Source organism: Schistocerca cancellata, chromosome 8 (assembly GCF_023864275.1).
Source record: "Schistocerca cancellata isolate TAMUIC-IGC-003103 chromosome 8, iqSchCanc2.1, whole genome shotgun sequence".
NCBI lineage: Eukaryota > Metazoa > Arthropoda > Insecta > Orthoptera > Acrididae > Schistocerca > Schistocerca cancellata.
In genome coordinates, this window is record NC_064633.1 from 400,932,689 (window position 1) to 400,947,648 (window position 14,960).

The following is a 14,960-nucleotide window of genomic DNA, read 5'->3' on the forward strand; positions in this document are numbered from 1 at the left end:
GAAAATGGCCACTCGTGTGTGCCGTGCCGACTTCCTTTGCATGTGCAATAACAAAAGAACCTGACTTTTTATAACTATATCATCTTATGGTTGTCGAAATAATGAAGTAAGATGATGTGTACTTTTGTTACCTGAAAATATGTATATATTACACAGAACATAATTTTTATGTAATTTACGCAATTATAAAGCACATTTTAATTACCGGTCGTGGGCGCTGAGTAGAATAAGAAAAGAACTAGAAGTCCAGAGCTCAAGGAAGGTTTGAAATAGATCTCGAATGTGCGTGCGCACAGAACGAAACGAACAACAACTCGATACTAATCTGACTAGGAGCAGTCGGCAGCGGAACTGCGACGAGTGGCCACGCGAAGCAGGACGAGTCCGGCCGAGGGAGGCCGAGACCGGGACAGACGGGAACGAGACCGAGGCTGGAATGAGACGGGCAGAAGTGCCGTTGCGGGAACGAGACCGACCGTTTCACGTTCCCAGGAACTATTGGTAGACCGCCGCGACGGAGGTGAACTATAAAAGACCGTTCCTTAGAATTCGTTCCTCGCTCCTTGTCTTCATCTTGGTGAAACGTTCCTTTGGACCCGTTAGTTCGCGAACGACCCATCTCTAATTCCTAGGCATTTACCTAGACAGGGTCCTATTCCAACTTCTATGATATTTACGAGTCCGTAAATTTATTGAAGTAAAAGATGACTACCTTTCTTAGCAAAATTTTATAACTTTGTGGAGTAGTAAATATCGTAATTATTCAGTGAGTCTAAGTTATAAATATTCCACGTATTTGTCATAAAAGTAAAACCGCTAAGACAAATTTTAAAATATTCAGACTAAAGATTGCCCTTATGGAAAATTCTATACAGTGCTACAGTCACCCGCAAAAAACGATGATAATTCCTGATAGCTACCGACTAGCCGACTTTGAATTAAAATTTCGTGTCTATACAGCTGATATTTTCTCATACTGAACTGTGACTAAAATGTTCAGCCTTGATCTGAGTCTGCTGATAGATTCGTTTGTAGGTCCCCATTCTAATTGTTGAACCAGATTTAAGGTTCATATCACAATTACAGCGTTAATGAAATACACTTTGCCAGTTCTCAAACATTTGGGTGCAGTATAATAAGCATCTAGCTACAACTACCCGACATAGACTAGATCCAGGTACCACTTTTACTATTTGAGCTAATTCGTATAAGATGGTGAATACTCCGCGTGAATACAAATAATAACCTGAATAGAGAACTGAATTACCTGAAAACCATTTCACTGACGGTATTTTAGATAAATTAAGCTAATAAAACAACTTCTTGTCCAAATTAAAATTGCACCACAATTTGTAATTACTTACCTATATTAATCAATACTTTCTGCTTTAATATATAAATAGTAACTGTTATCGAGAGCCATTTGTTGTGTATAAGATTAATACTCTTTCTATGTTCTTCACGGCAAACTACCGTTACGTTGTTGCGTTGCGCTGTTGCTTAATATCTTTTTTGCAAGACATAATTTCAGTATCAAGTAAAGTCAGTCCCGACAGTTAAGTTTCTTCATGAATCGTGCTGTTATTTGGTACAGCTGTGCCTAATTAGGCTGACAACCGTACCCTTTACGTGATTACAGCTGATTTTATTACTAATAGAACCTTGGATCGATTCTAGTTTGTTCTGCTACTGCTACCTTCGAATAGAAATCCTTAGAAAATCTAAAACAGTTCGATACCTTAACCATTATATTCACATTCATGGTCATATTAACATCCTTTCACAGGAGTAACATAATCTGTGTGCTGCTAAGCACGTGGTAGTCGGTAATGTTACAGCGTATTCTGTGTCATACACATCATGTTCATTAGCATTGTAGCTAACATGATACAAAAGTAACAGGTTTTAATCAGACAAAAGAAACAACTGGTTTTTCAGGTAAAAGTACCACAGTAGGCAATTTTTATACTCGCGACGAACTGACAGAATGGGGAAAGGACTTTCACTTACCAACGTGTCTTGGATTAATAAATTTTGAGAGACCATGTACACTATGTGATCGAAAGTATCCAAACACCCCCAAAAGTATACGTTTTTCATATTACGTACACTCTGTGACATAAAACTCGACCGGCGGCCGGCCGCTTCAGAGGCTAAATCCGCGCCAATCGCGACATGGGACAAAAAAACTGGCCAACTCGCTAATTCTCTAAGTCCGGTTATCTGCACAATCTGGCAACACTGTAGACTGCGGCACTTCCTGGAGGAAAACTTGTTCCAAGATAGAAGGACTCTAGGCTGATTACGCCTGTGGTCTAGCGGTAGCGTGCGTTGTTTCTGTTCATAATATCAGTGGATCGAGAGCAGCTGGCATAAAATATTTTTATAGCCTCTTCTGTCTGAATGCTGCAGACGTGAATGTAATGGTAGCGCAGATTCAATCTATTTCGCTTTGTGACACACCGATATCAAAATTTTATCTAGTAACGATTTTGCGGCAGATTTCCTGCAGACTGTCCTCCTCTGGACGCCGTATGCGGCAAAGCTCCGGGATCCATTTGGTGGCTACTGGCAGCGGCCGTGGCGACAGCACCGGCGCAGTACTCCCCCGTTCTTTATCGAAAGCGCCTGCTACCGCTCATCGCTTTTGATGATTTAAAACGCTTTATTATTAAATGTTGCTCCACAGAAAATTTCTACAATTTCCATTCACGCTCAAAAGCAACGGAGACAGACGCCCTGATTAGTAGGCGGGTAATCGGCAAGAGCTGAGTATGGCCCGAAATTAATTTTATAGACTGGGACGAAATTAAACCACCTCACTACATTCGATGAATTTATAAATGCTTCATACCTCGTTTCTTTTCCTTTCAAACTTAAATATTTGTGCAACTTTTGGTCAATGTTTGGATGTTTTCGTCAAGCCAGAGTGAGCGTCTGTGGTGTAAAGTGTATTACAGTTCTTGTTTCATTCCTTATGGTAAGTCTATGCGATAAACTGTGTGAATACCTTGCAATGCATGCTCTGTAGCAGTGCAGGCACACTGCACATTTGGAGTTCCATGTATGGGTTCATGAAGTATTTATTGTTGATCGGAAGTGATAGTTAAGGTCATCAGATTTAAACCAGAAAAATTTGTCATTTGAAGGTTTCAGAGAACGGAAAGGAATTGCTAACGCCGGTGTTAGAAAACGTCTACAGTTAAATGCTATTGCAAAAATTTAGAAGATGGGAACTATATTAATGAACATGTGCACTTCATAAACAACCTTCCGACATGTTAGACCTATATGACGAACAAAGCTCAAATTTATATCGTTGACAGTCGGTTTGAATCTTTTCAGGACCTAGTTTACAGTGAAGCACCTTGGAATTTGCAAAGCAGAAATCCATGATATTAACTTAATTTACTAAGTCGAAATCGGACGAATATTGATGTTTAAAGGCATTCTTCAGATTTCGCATAAGAAATTTTTACTAGCAGTTTGCAACTCCATTAATTAAAATGGAAAATAAAAGGTTGTAGTCAGCGGCTTCTACCGTGATTCGAACTTATATTACAAGCACTGCAACGCACAAGGGAACCTCTGAGCTAACGACACACTGGCGGCCAGAGGCGGACTATAGTCACTGCGATGTTGCCTGAGCCCCAAAACGCAACCTTAAACACACAAACAGAGGAGGTGAAGATTACTGTTTTAACGTCCCCTCGACAACGATGTCATTAGAGACGGAGCACAAGCTCGGATTAGGGACCATCCCGGCATTTTCCTGAAGCGATTTAGGGAAATCATTGAAAACCTAAATCAGGATGGCCGGGCGCGGGATTGCACCGTCGTCCTCCCGAATGCACACACAAACAGGTGTTACTTATGTGAAGAACGCCGTTCTTGGAGTCCAGAAATTTAATATACTTTCTAATTGTGTCATGTTGCAGTGGATTATATCGTACGAGTCTTCGATGTCGAAAACGAATGTCAAGTGAATTTAGCGAGATAACGCCGACCTACACCCGGAAGTAAATGCACTATCAGAGTGTTGACAAATACTTGCTACGACGCTGCCATTTCTCGGCTCTCTGACGAGCGAAATGCTTGCCGTGATTCTCCGATACGGTTCTTCAGAGTGGAGACGCGCGCGCACGTTTGGTTTTTATGCGGCGTTCTCCCCTGATGGTTTCTGACGTCGCCTTGTGGGCTATGCATACATATGAGACACTCAATTATCATTAAACCAGAATGATACAACTTTCAGCTTCCGGCGTGGAAGAAGGCTGTTGACGCCGACATTATATCATTTCAACGTAGGGAAAGCAAAACGGATCATTCAAGGTTTCTCATTCAACACAAAGCATGTGAGATAAATTTCCGTAACGTTCATAATCATCTAAAAATACAAACGAAGTAAAAATACACCGGAAGCTTATTCGAATTGAATATAATGTAAGATACCAAACGCTTTGCACCTCGATGTCGAATTTGTCCACTTGCAATCGTTTGCAGCATGCACATAGAATGTCATGATTACCACGAGAATGAAGAAATATGTTGGTAAGGATGGAAGCAAGAAGAGACGCAGTCAACAAATATTCTATTCCTCATGGCATTCATTTCATTTGACACGTAAGAAGAGGTAAAGCGGGAATTTACTTTCGTTAACACGAAAGATATGCCGCACATATTGATAACGAGGAAGTCTGCGTCTTCATACGTTTCCTCCTTGAAATCTGTATGCTCTATTATATACTAAGTAGCCCGATCATTGTTTCAGTAATGTTACTCTCTTGTTTGACCCCGTAACGATGAACAGATTCCAAATGCATGTCTCTGCGTGAAAGTAGCTGTTCGAACCCTTCCTTGGTAGTTTTTTGTGTTTTATTGCTTGGAATTCCTAAAGCAGACCACTGTGCCTTCCCCCCTCGTGGGTTAGGTCTCAAAACTAAACCGCTTTGTATCCAATGGCACAATTTATTCATACAGCATCAGCATAAGACTCTTGCGAGTGAGAGAATGACAATAACAATCGTAACAAGAACAAGCAAATAATGAATGATGTTTATTCCAACGCAGAACGAGAATGGCTTTAAATATAAAAATCTATATCTATATCCATATCTATTTATCTTTGAGTTGGCACAATGCAAATATATTCTTAGCATTTAGTTACTGAATCTAGTTCTGGATATTTGCAGAGAAAAGGAAAAGTCGGTACTACTCGCTAGTGTAATATAATGTGAACCAGCAACTACCCTTTCCTCAGAACACGACTCAAGCAGGTTCTCAAGTAGGCACTGCTGCATTCTGTTCCCTGACATTGCTCTGATGACGGTTAATGCAGATAGTTCCGATTATGAAATACAAAACGTATTGCAGGTTAGTTCCTAGGATAGTAACATTAAATTTGCGTTGTAGACGGCACATGAACGTGACGACTATCCATATTACTCATCAATATAAAAAGACAATATTTTGGGAATTTAGCAGGATTACTCAAAATGAATTCTGAAATTGGGTGACTGACCGCACAGGTGCGAAACGTCGTCAAGAGTATACGATGTCCTAATCGCATTAGGAATATGAAGATCGTCTTCGACAGCTCGCAACTTTCACATTGCTATCTCCACCCTACTCAAGACAGCTCTCGGTGGAGTTACACTACGTTGCCGATGTTATGGAAGGCCTTCAAACCGACAACAGACCACATATTGAAAAATATAAGCGAATTCTCTTGCAGCGTAAGCTTATTGTAACTAATCTAAAAATTATTGGAGAGGAACATTGTCCTATTCAAAAAAAGTAAAATGCTACACACTGTTGACGTCAAACGGACATTATCTATGTCCTGTCTTGTGTCCTACTCATCTATAATATCAAGTGTACTATGAAAATGATTATATATAATGGATTATAAGGTAATGCATTGATACCAGATGGTGGGGGCCGGCCGATGTGGCCGTGCGGTTCTAGGCGCTTCAGTCTGGAACCGCGTGACCGCTACGGTCGCAGGTTCGAATCCTGCCTCGGGCATGGATGCGTGTGATGTCCTTAGGTTAGTTAGGTTTAAGTAGTTCTAAGTTCTAGGGGACTGATGACCTTAGAAGTTAAGTCCCATAGTGCTCAGAGCCATTTGAACCATTTGAACTATTTAACACAAAATGACATTAAAAATTTAAGTTATTCACGAGCAGCTAGTTGAGAATATGTATGAACATTAAATGACACGACGAACCGTCTTGTTCTGCATATGGATTCAAACCCAGCTCATGCAGACTAAGCAAAGATTTCGTGACTGACGGAAACTAACAGTCATTCCTGATTAGGCATACAGAGAGTGATGTACCTCGATTTTAGACAGTATCAGTTAGCAAATATCAACTTTAAATTGCATAACACAAACATTTTTAACAGACGCGAATTCCTACCCAGCATCTATTGTCCCTGTTAACGAACTACGAGAGATGTTAAATATTGTTTCTTCACAAGTAACTTACTTGAAATGCCGTGAGGTAATGCTGTGTGTTGGACACGGATTCGAACCCGGAACCTAATCGGATTGCTATCGAAGCACAGTCACATGTGACATATCGGAATTTCGCGGCAGTAACTAGATGTTTTAACTGAAATGACGAGACGAAACATTAATTTTTTCCTTCCCAGGACTCCAACCCGGCACCTATCGCTGTTATATTCTAGAGAAAACTAACGTTAAATATGGGTTTGTTGCACCAGCAGTGACATGTGAGCATGTTTGAACTGAAATAATATGACGAAGAGTTCAGCGCTCACTGGGAATAGAACCCCACACATATCGTTGTTGACTACACACAAAGAGACGTCAGCTACCGAATTTTTCTCCACCAGCTGCTCAGAATAGCATCTTGAACTTACAGTCATCTCGCAAATAGTTCTGTGTCTCACTGGGAGTTAAAAACGTCGGATATCATTAGTGTTGACAGCGAATGAAAATACATTTCCACTTCACACTGGATTTTCTCGAACTAAGAAATTTGCTGAATTTGTGAAAAATAAAAATGGCTTCACACCCAGCCTATAATGCCTAGAAGAGTCTTTACATCCTTCTGACATGAGAATAGCATAATCTCTGCGTCAGAACCTTGCTTCTACTTGACCTTTTAATAGACTCGCATTTTTTCCACTGTGACTAATTTTGTAAGCTAAGCACATCATCCGTTACAGCACACTCCTGGGGCTGGGTAATGTGGCCACAATGGTCAGGTGGAACGAGCTATCACAGGTACAATGCGTGGGTTCAGGCATTTACTTTTAAGAGGCATAAGCAGATTTATTTTACCTCTGGTAACCTCAAGAGAAAGACGTTATAATCCAGAATCCGCATTAAACATCACGTTCCTTCATTACCAACTGGGCAGAGGCGGTTTACGTTGGGAAATGACACAGCGGAAGTCATGGTAAAAAGAAATACAGTCGCCAGTAAGCTTACTTACATTAGAAAATTTTATTTTATTTGATGAACCGATAGCCATTTAAAGGGACAGGGCTCATATTTTACTTGTACTTGATTGAACTAGAGACGTTTAAAAATTTGGTGCTGGACTGTGATTCGAATTCGTATCTCCTCTTTCGAGGATCTGAATCTCTCGGAACAGTATAGTTCAGTCATTTCGTTCCTTTTCCCAAGACTGCAATCTTCTCTAGGTCTCCTCCAAAGGTAAGTATGTGGGTCTGAAACCTGATCCAGTACAAAAATATTCATAATTTCATTTCTAGCTTTATCAAGTGCACACCCACCTGCTAGTGAAAATTAACGCGCAATTTCAATGTCTGTTCATGTGTTGCCAACAATCGCAACAGGTGTCGTTATTTCTGGTCAAACACGCACACATCTTACTGTTCATGAGTAAGCAACTGATACTTAAGCTATATTCGTGGATGCACGGTAGGTGTGCAGTTCGATTGTCGCTTAGGCACAAAAGTTTGTATCCTTATTTTAGATTCAGACAAACCGATACGTAACATTTGATTTTTCTTAGTTAACAATCGGATTACGTGTTGGGTTCGTATCTCCGTCACAGAACTTCACATCATGCACTTCATCTTTAAATGCATGCACACTTTGTTACTTCAGAATGGAGGTATATCAGACATCTTTCGTGCTTAGATAACAGGGATGAAAGGATCTTGATAGGAGTCACGGTTTATTACAAAAATTGTCGTCTTTTATTTTCAAGTTTAGATTTGGTTACTGGTATTGGCAAAACTTTCGGTAATTCATGACTCTTCATGGCTGATCATCAATATGATGTGATTAGATTAGATTAGATTAGATTAGATTAACTCTTGTTCCATAGATCATGAATACGACATTTCGTAATGATGTGGAACGTGTCATTTTAATGAAAGATTTCTTTAAATACCATGATTCAATTTCTTTACAACAATTTTTTACACACTCTCTCATTGCTTTTTATTTCTCTCTCTCTCGCTCTCTCTCTCTCTCTCTCTCTCTCACACACACACACACACACACACACACATTCTTTTTTATTTTTATTTGTATGTTGTGCTCGACTATCGGCGAGGCACGAAAACGCCTGTGAATGACTTTCTTAGTTTTGAGTGCACTTACGAAAGAAATATAAAAACAACAATGAGAGTTACTGATTTATGATGCTCAGTTTGCAGTCAGTTCTGAGTATTATTAGTAACTACGCTCCAGTCCCTAAACCTAGTTACAGAAAGCGAATCAGACGCATTACGTATTCCAGGCCGTAGCAGCCGCGACTTGGAGACACCAGCTATGGTCACTTCCCAGACCGCTGTAGGATCACATCGGTTCGTCTTCTTCCTGCTGGTACTGTAACTGAGATTTGGCAACAAGGCAACGTATGTTTGGCAACTCTGTGATCGACGAGTTACTTCCTGGTGTGCACGGAATTAAGCCTGAAAGTTCACTTGATTTTACCTGTCATTTCCATTGAATAATCTGAGTTATTATAGCTTGAAGGGTAACAAAACATTGAAAATTTACGGTCTTCAGCCCAAGAAAGTCGTTGCAGGTGGAAATCGCAACTAATCTCGACCTTTAAATAGCGGTTTACGAGTTCTAGTTACTATTGCCTTCGTAATAGGAAATTGAGACCCATACCTCCTCGCCAGCTCTGTGGTAACGTGCTGATCTCTGAAACAGCGTCTGTTAAGGTTCGCAGTTCCAGTCTCACTGACTGAATCGTTTTTATCCTTTCTGTGAAAGAGCTACAAGCAGTCAGATCAAACATCAATAAGGAAATCGCAAGATAATGCTTTCAGCTCATAGTGCAATGTTGAAAAACTTACAATGCTGCACAACAGGTAACGCCTCTTTCCGCTGCTGACAAGCGAATTTTGGGTTTCTAGGAATACGTAACTATATTTATGAAATGCCACATTTGCATACCTCTTGAGTATGACACAGCATACCAATTAAACGCAGACCCAATCAAAATCTAAGTGAGTAGGATTTTACTAATTCGTGTCGATAGAGGCATGCTTGTGTACAGATACTTTCGTCGTAAGGTTATCGTGGTTAGTTTTATTTCATTTCTTATAATACAGTGCACAATTTTCGTAAAGTTTCCTTTAGTGTTGTTAAAACAATAGTAAACATGAGAGAGAAATTAATCATCAACGATATATGCGAATCCTCTGATTTTACCTATGACAGTCTGACAATGCACATGCAGTTTATTGATTACATGCATGTAGAAAATTTGTTCTGAGTTAAAGCTGTCAATCAAAGTTTGAAGAAGAATAAAATATCACTACCACTCGACGGCTAATGTAGAAAATACTTTTCTGACATATTATGGCACGATGCGCTCTCCCTGCACATCTTCGAGATGCATCTGCTGCCTGCTGTCTATTAAACCTGAATAGAACAAAATGTCACAGTAGTTAGTCCTTTTTCCACATGCGACTTCTTTGGGTTGAGAAGTGAAGGGAATTATGTTCAAAGTTCCATTAGATTGATAACTTCAGCAGAGAGCAGAATTGCGTTTTAAAAAATGTAGCACTAAATGTATTCGAACTCGCGACATCTTATCTATACTACAAGCTACAACAGCTCCAGAGCTCGGCAACTATTCCTCCAGAACTTTTGGATTCCACAGCACTGTGAGATTATGCATATGGCCAGGTCTTGACTTCTGAGAGACAAACAGTTACAGCTTTTCTTTTGGACTGAGCGACGTTTTCTGGTAACAGATAGCGCAATAGAATAGCTCAAGTGGAAAGGAACAATTCCTATTTAAACTTCTGCATCCTACAATGTTGGCAGTTGTGTGTAGGTGGCAGTAACGTGATTTTATTTCTGTGATTACAAAATAGTCGAATGTATGCACTGGGTAGCCGAGGCAGCTAGTTCATGGTGATTCGGTCAACCAAGTAAATGAATTTACTGAACATGCTGCAAATTACTACAGGGAGCCTGTGTGTCAGAATTCTCATCCAGTGTGGCGCAACTGCGTTACGATAGAAAAATGACTCGCAGAGAAGTGGATTTCGTGGTCTGTTGGACGGATAGTAGGTTGTTATACCTATGGTCTGGGTTCGATTCCCACTTTTGTCAATGATTTTAGATAGGGAGAGACAGATTCCATTCTCTCCTGGCTACACCAAGTGAAGGAGATATAATGGCTGCGTGGTCTGAAAATTCACATTAAAGATGATATTCCTTCTTTACCAAGTAGACGGTAGGTTGAACCACAATAAAGTCTGGAGTGGCGACATGTAGAAACTCTATCACCAGTAACCTTTCTTATACTAGTTATTTATTTCAAGTGACGACACAAACGCTGTGTATGGTCACAGGACACTTATTCCATCTTTTATTTGAGCTTCTGTATGTCGCTAAAATTGCTTCTGAACTGGGAATGCAACTCAGACCGCCCTTAACGCGGAATTTGATCCCTTCGTGGCAATACAGCTCGGCTACAATTTGTTGTTTGTTCAAAACTGCAGATTCCTCAACACCTTCACATATTAAGCGTGAATGGGTTCGAATCCTGGCCCGGCACTAAAGATTTAATTATGTATTATCAAGCTCTAGCATGAGAACACCTATCTGCTGGTGGATAATAATTTTGATTTTTAATGTATTTTCATTCGCTGTCAACAATAACGATATCCGACGTTTTTTACTCCCAGTGAGACACAGAACTATTTGCGAGATGACTGTAAGTTCAAGATGCTATTCTGAGCAGCTGGTGGAGAAAAATTCGGTAGCTGACGTCTCTTTGTGTGTAGTCAACAACGATATGTGTGGGGTTCTATTCCCAGTGAGCGCTGAACTCTTCGTCATATTATTTCAGTTCAAACATGCTCACATGTCACTGCTGGTGCAACAAACCCATATTTAACGTTAGTTTTCTCTAGAATATAACAGCGATAGGTGCCGGGTTGGAGTCCTGGGAAGGAAAAATTTAATGTTTCGTCTCGTCATTTCAGTTAAAACATCTAGTTACTGCCGCGAAATTCCGATATGTCACATGTGACTGTGCTTCGATAGCAATCCGATTAGGTTCCGGGTTCGAATCTGTGTCCAACACACAGCTTTACCTCACGGCATTTCAAGTAAGTTACTTGTGAAGAAGCAATATTTAACATCTCTCGTAGTTCGTTAACAGGGACAATAGATGCTGGGTACGAATTCGCGTCTGTTAAAAATGTTTGTGTTATGCAATTTAAAGTTGATATTTGCTAACTGATACTGTCTAAAATCGAGGTACATCACTCTCCGTATGCCTAATCAGGAATGACTGTTAGTTTCCGTCAGTCACGAAATCTTTGCTTAGTCTGCATGAGCTGAGTTTGAATCCATATGCAGAACAAGACGGTTCGTCGTGTCATTTAATGTTCATACATATTCTCAACTAGCTGCTCGTGAATAACTTAAATTTTTAATGTCATTTTGTGTTAAATAGTTCAAATGGTTCAAATGGCTCTGAGCACTATGGGACTTAACTTCTAAGGTCATCAGTCCCCTAGAACTTAGAACTACTTAAACCTAACTAACCTAAGGACATCACACGCATCCATGCCCGAGGCAGGATTCGAACCTGCGACCGTAGCGGTCACGCGGTTCCAGACTGAAGCGCCTAGAACCGCACGGCCACATCGGCCGGCCCCCACCATCTGGTATCAATGCATTACCTTATAATCCATTATATGTAATCATTTTCATAGTACACTTGATATTATAGATGAGTAGGACACAAGACAGGACATAGATAATGTCCGTTTGACGTCAACAGTGTGTAGCATTTTACTTTTTTTGAATAGGACAATGTTCCTCTCCAATAATTTTTAGATTAGTTACAATAAGCTTACGCTGCAAAAGAATTCGCTTATATTTTTCAATATGTGGTCTGTTGTCGGTTTGAAGGCCTTCCATAACATCGGCAACGTAGTGCAACTCCACCGAGAGCTGTCTTGAGTAGGGTGGAGATAGCAATGTGAAAGTTGCGAGCTGTCGAAGACGATCTTCATATTCCTAATGCGATTAGGACATCGTATACTCTTGACGACGTTTCGCACCTGTGCGGTCAGTCACCCAATTTCAGAATTCATTTTGAGTAATCCTGCTAAATTCCCAAAATATTGTCTTTTTATATTGATGAGTAATATGGATAGTCGTCACGTTCATGTGCCGTCTACAACGCAAATTTAATGTTACTATCCTAGGAACTAACCTGCAATACGTTTTGTATTTCATAATCGGAACTATCTGCATTAACCGTCATCAGAGCAATGTCAGGGAACAGAATGCAGCAGTGCCTACTTGAGAACCTGCTTGAGTCGTGTTCTGAGGAAAGGGTAGTTGCTGGTTCACATTATATTACACTAGCGAGAAGTACCGACTTTTCCTTTTCTCTGCAAATATCCAGAACTAAATTCAGTAACTAAATGCTAAGAATATATTTGCATTGTGCCAACTCAAAGATCAATAGATATGGATATAGATATAGATTTTTATATTTAAAGCCATTCTCGTTCTGCGTTGGAATAAACATCATTCATTATTTGCTTGTTCTTGTTACGATTGTTATTGTCATTCTCTCACTCGCAAGAGTCTTATGCTGATGCTGTATGAATAAATTGTGCCATTGGATACAAAGCGGTTTAGTTTTGAGACCTAACTCACGAGGGGGGAAGGCACAGTGGTCTGCTTCAGGAATTCCAAGCAATAAAACACAAAAAACAACCCAGGAAGGGTTCGAAAAGCTACTTTCACGCAGAGACATGCATTTGGAATCTGTTCATCGTTACGGGGTCAAACAAGAGAGTAACATTACTGAAACAATGATCGGGCTACTTAGTATATAATAGAGCATACAGATTTCAAGGAGGAAACGTATGAAGACGCAGACTTCCTCGTTATCAATATGTGCGGCATATCTTTCGTGTTAACGAAAGTAAATTCCCGCTTTACCTCTTCTTACGTGTCAAATGAAATGAATGCTATGAGGAATAGAATATTTGTTGACTGCGTCTCTTCTTGCTTCCATCCTTACCAACATATTTCTTCATTCTCGTGGTAATCATGACATTCTATGTGCATGCTGCAAACGATTGCAAGTGGACAAATTCGACATCGAGGTGCAAAGCGTTTGGTATCTTACATTATATTCAATTCGAATAAGCTTCCGGTGTATTTTTACTTCGTTTGTATTTTTAGATGATTATGAACGTTACGGAAATTTATCTCACATGCTTTATGTTGAATTAGAAATATTGAATGATCCGTTTTGCTTTCCCTACGTTGAAATGATATAATGTCGGCGTCAACAGCCTTCTTCCACGCCGGAAGCTGAAAGTTGTATCATTCTGGATTAATGATAATTGAATGTCTCATATGTATGCATAGCCCACAAGGCGACGTCAGAAACCATCAGGGGAGAACGCCGCATAAAAACCAAACGTGCGCGCGCGTCTCCACTCTGAAGAACCGTATCGGAGAATCACGGCAAGCATTTCGCTCGTCAGAGAGCCGAGAAATGGCAGCGTCGTAGCAAGTATTTGTCAACACTCTGATAGTGCATTTACTTCCGGGTGTAGGTCGGCGTTATCTCGCTAAATTCACTTGACATTCGTTTTCGACATCGAAGACTCGTACGATATAATCCACTGCAACATGACACAATTAGAAAGTATATTAAATTTCTGGACTCCAAGAACGGCGTTCTTCACATAAGTAACACCTGTTTGTGTGTGCATTCGGGAGGACGACGGTGCAATCCCGCGCCCGGCCATCCTGATTTAGGTTTTCAATGATTTCCCTAAATCGCTTCAGGAAAATGCCGGGATGGTCCCTAATCCGAGCTTGTGCTCCGTCTCTAATGACATCGTTGTCGAGGGGACGTTAAAACAGTAATCTTCACCTCCTCTGTTTGTGTGTTTAAGGTTGCGTTTTGGGGCTCAGGCAACATCGCAGTGACTATAGTCCGCCTCTGGCCGCCAGTGTGTCGTTAGCTCAGAGGTTCCCTTGTGCGTTGCAGTGCTTGTAATATAAGTTCGAATCACGGTAGAAGCCGCTGACTACAACCTTTTATTTACCATTTTAATTAATGGAGTTGCAAACTGCTAGTAAAAATTTCTTATGCGAAATCTGAAGAATGCCTTTAAACATCAATATTCGTCCGATTTCGACTTAGTAAATTAAGTTAATATCATGAATTTCTGCTTTGCAAATTCCAAGGTGCTTCACTGTAAAATAGGTCCTGAAAAGATTCAAACCGACTGTCAACGATATAAATTTGAGCTTTGTTCGTCATATAGGTCTAACATGTCGGAAGGTTGTTTATGAAGTGCACATGTTCATTAATATAGTTCCCATCTTCTAAATTATTGCAATAGCATTTAACTGTAGACGTTTTCTAACACCGGCGTTAGCAATTCCTTTCCGTTCTCTGAAACCTTCAAACGACAAATTTTTCTGGTTTAAA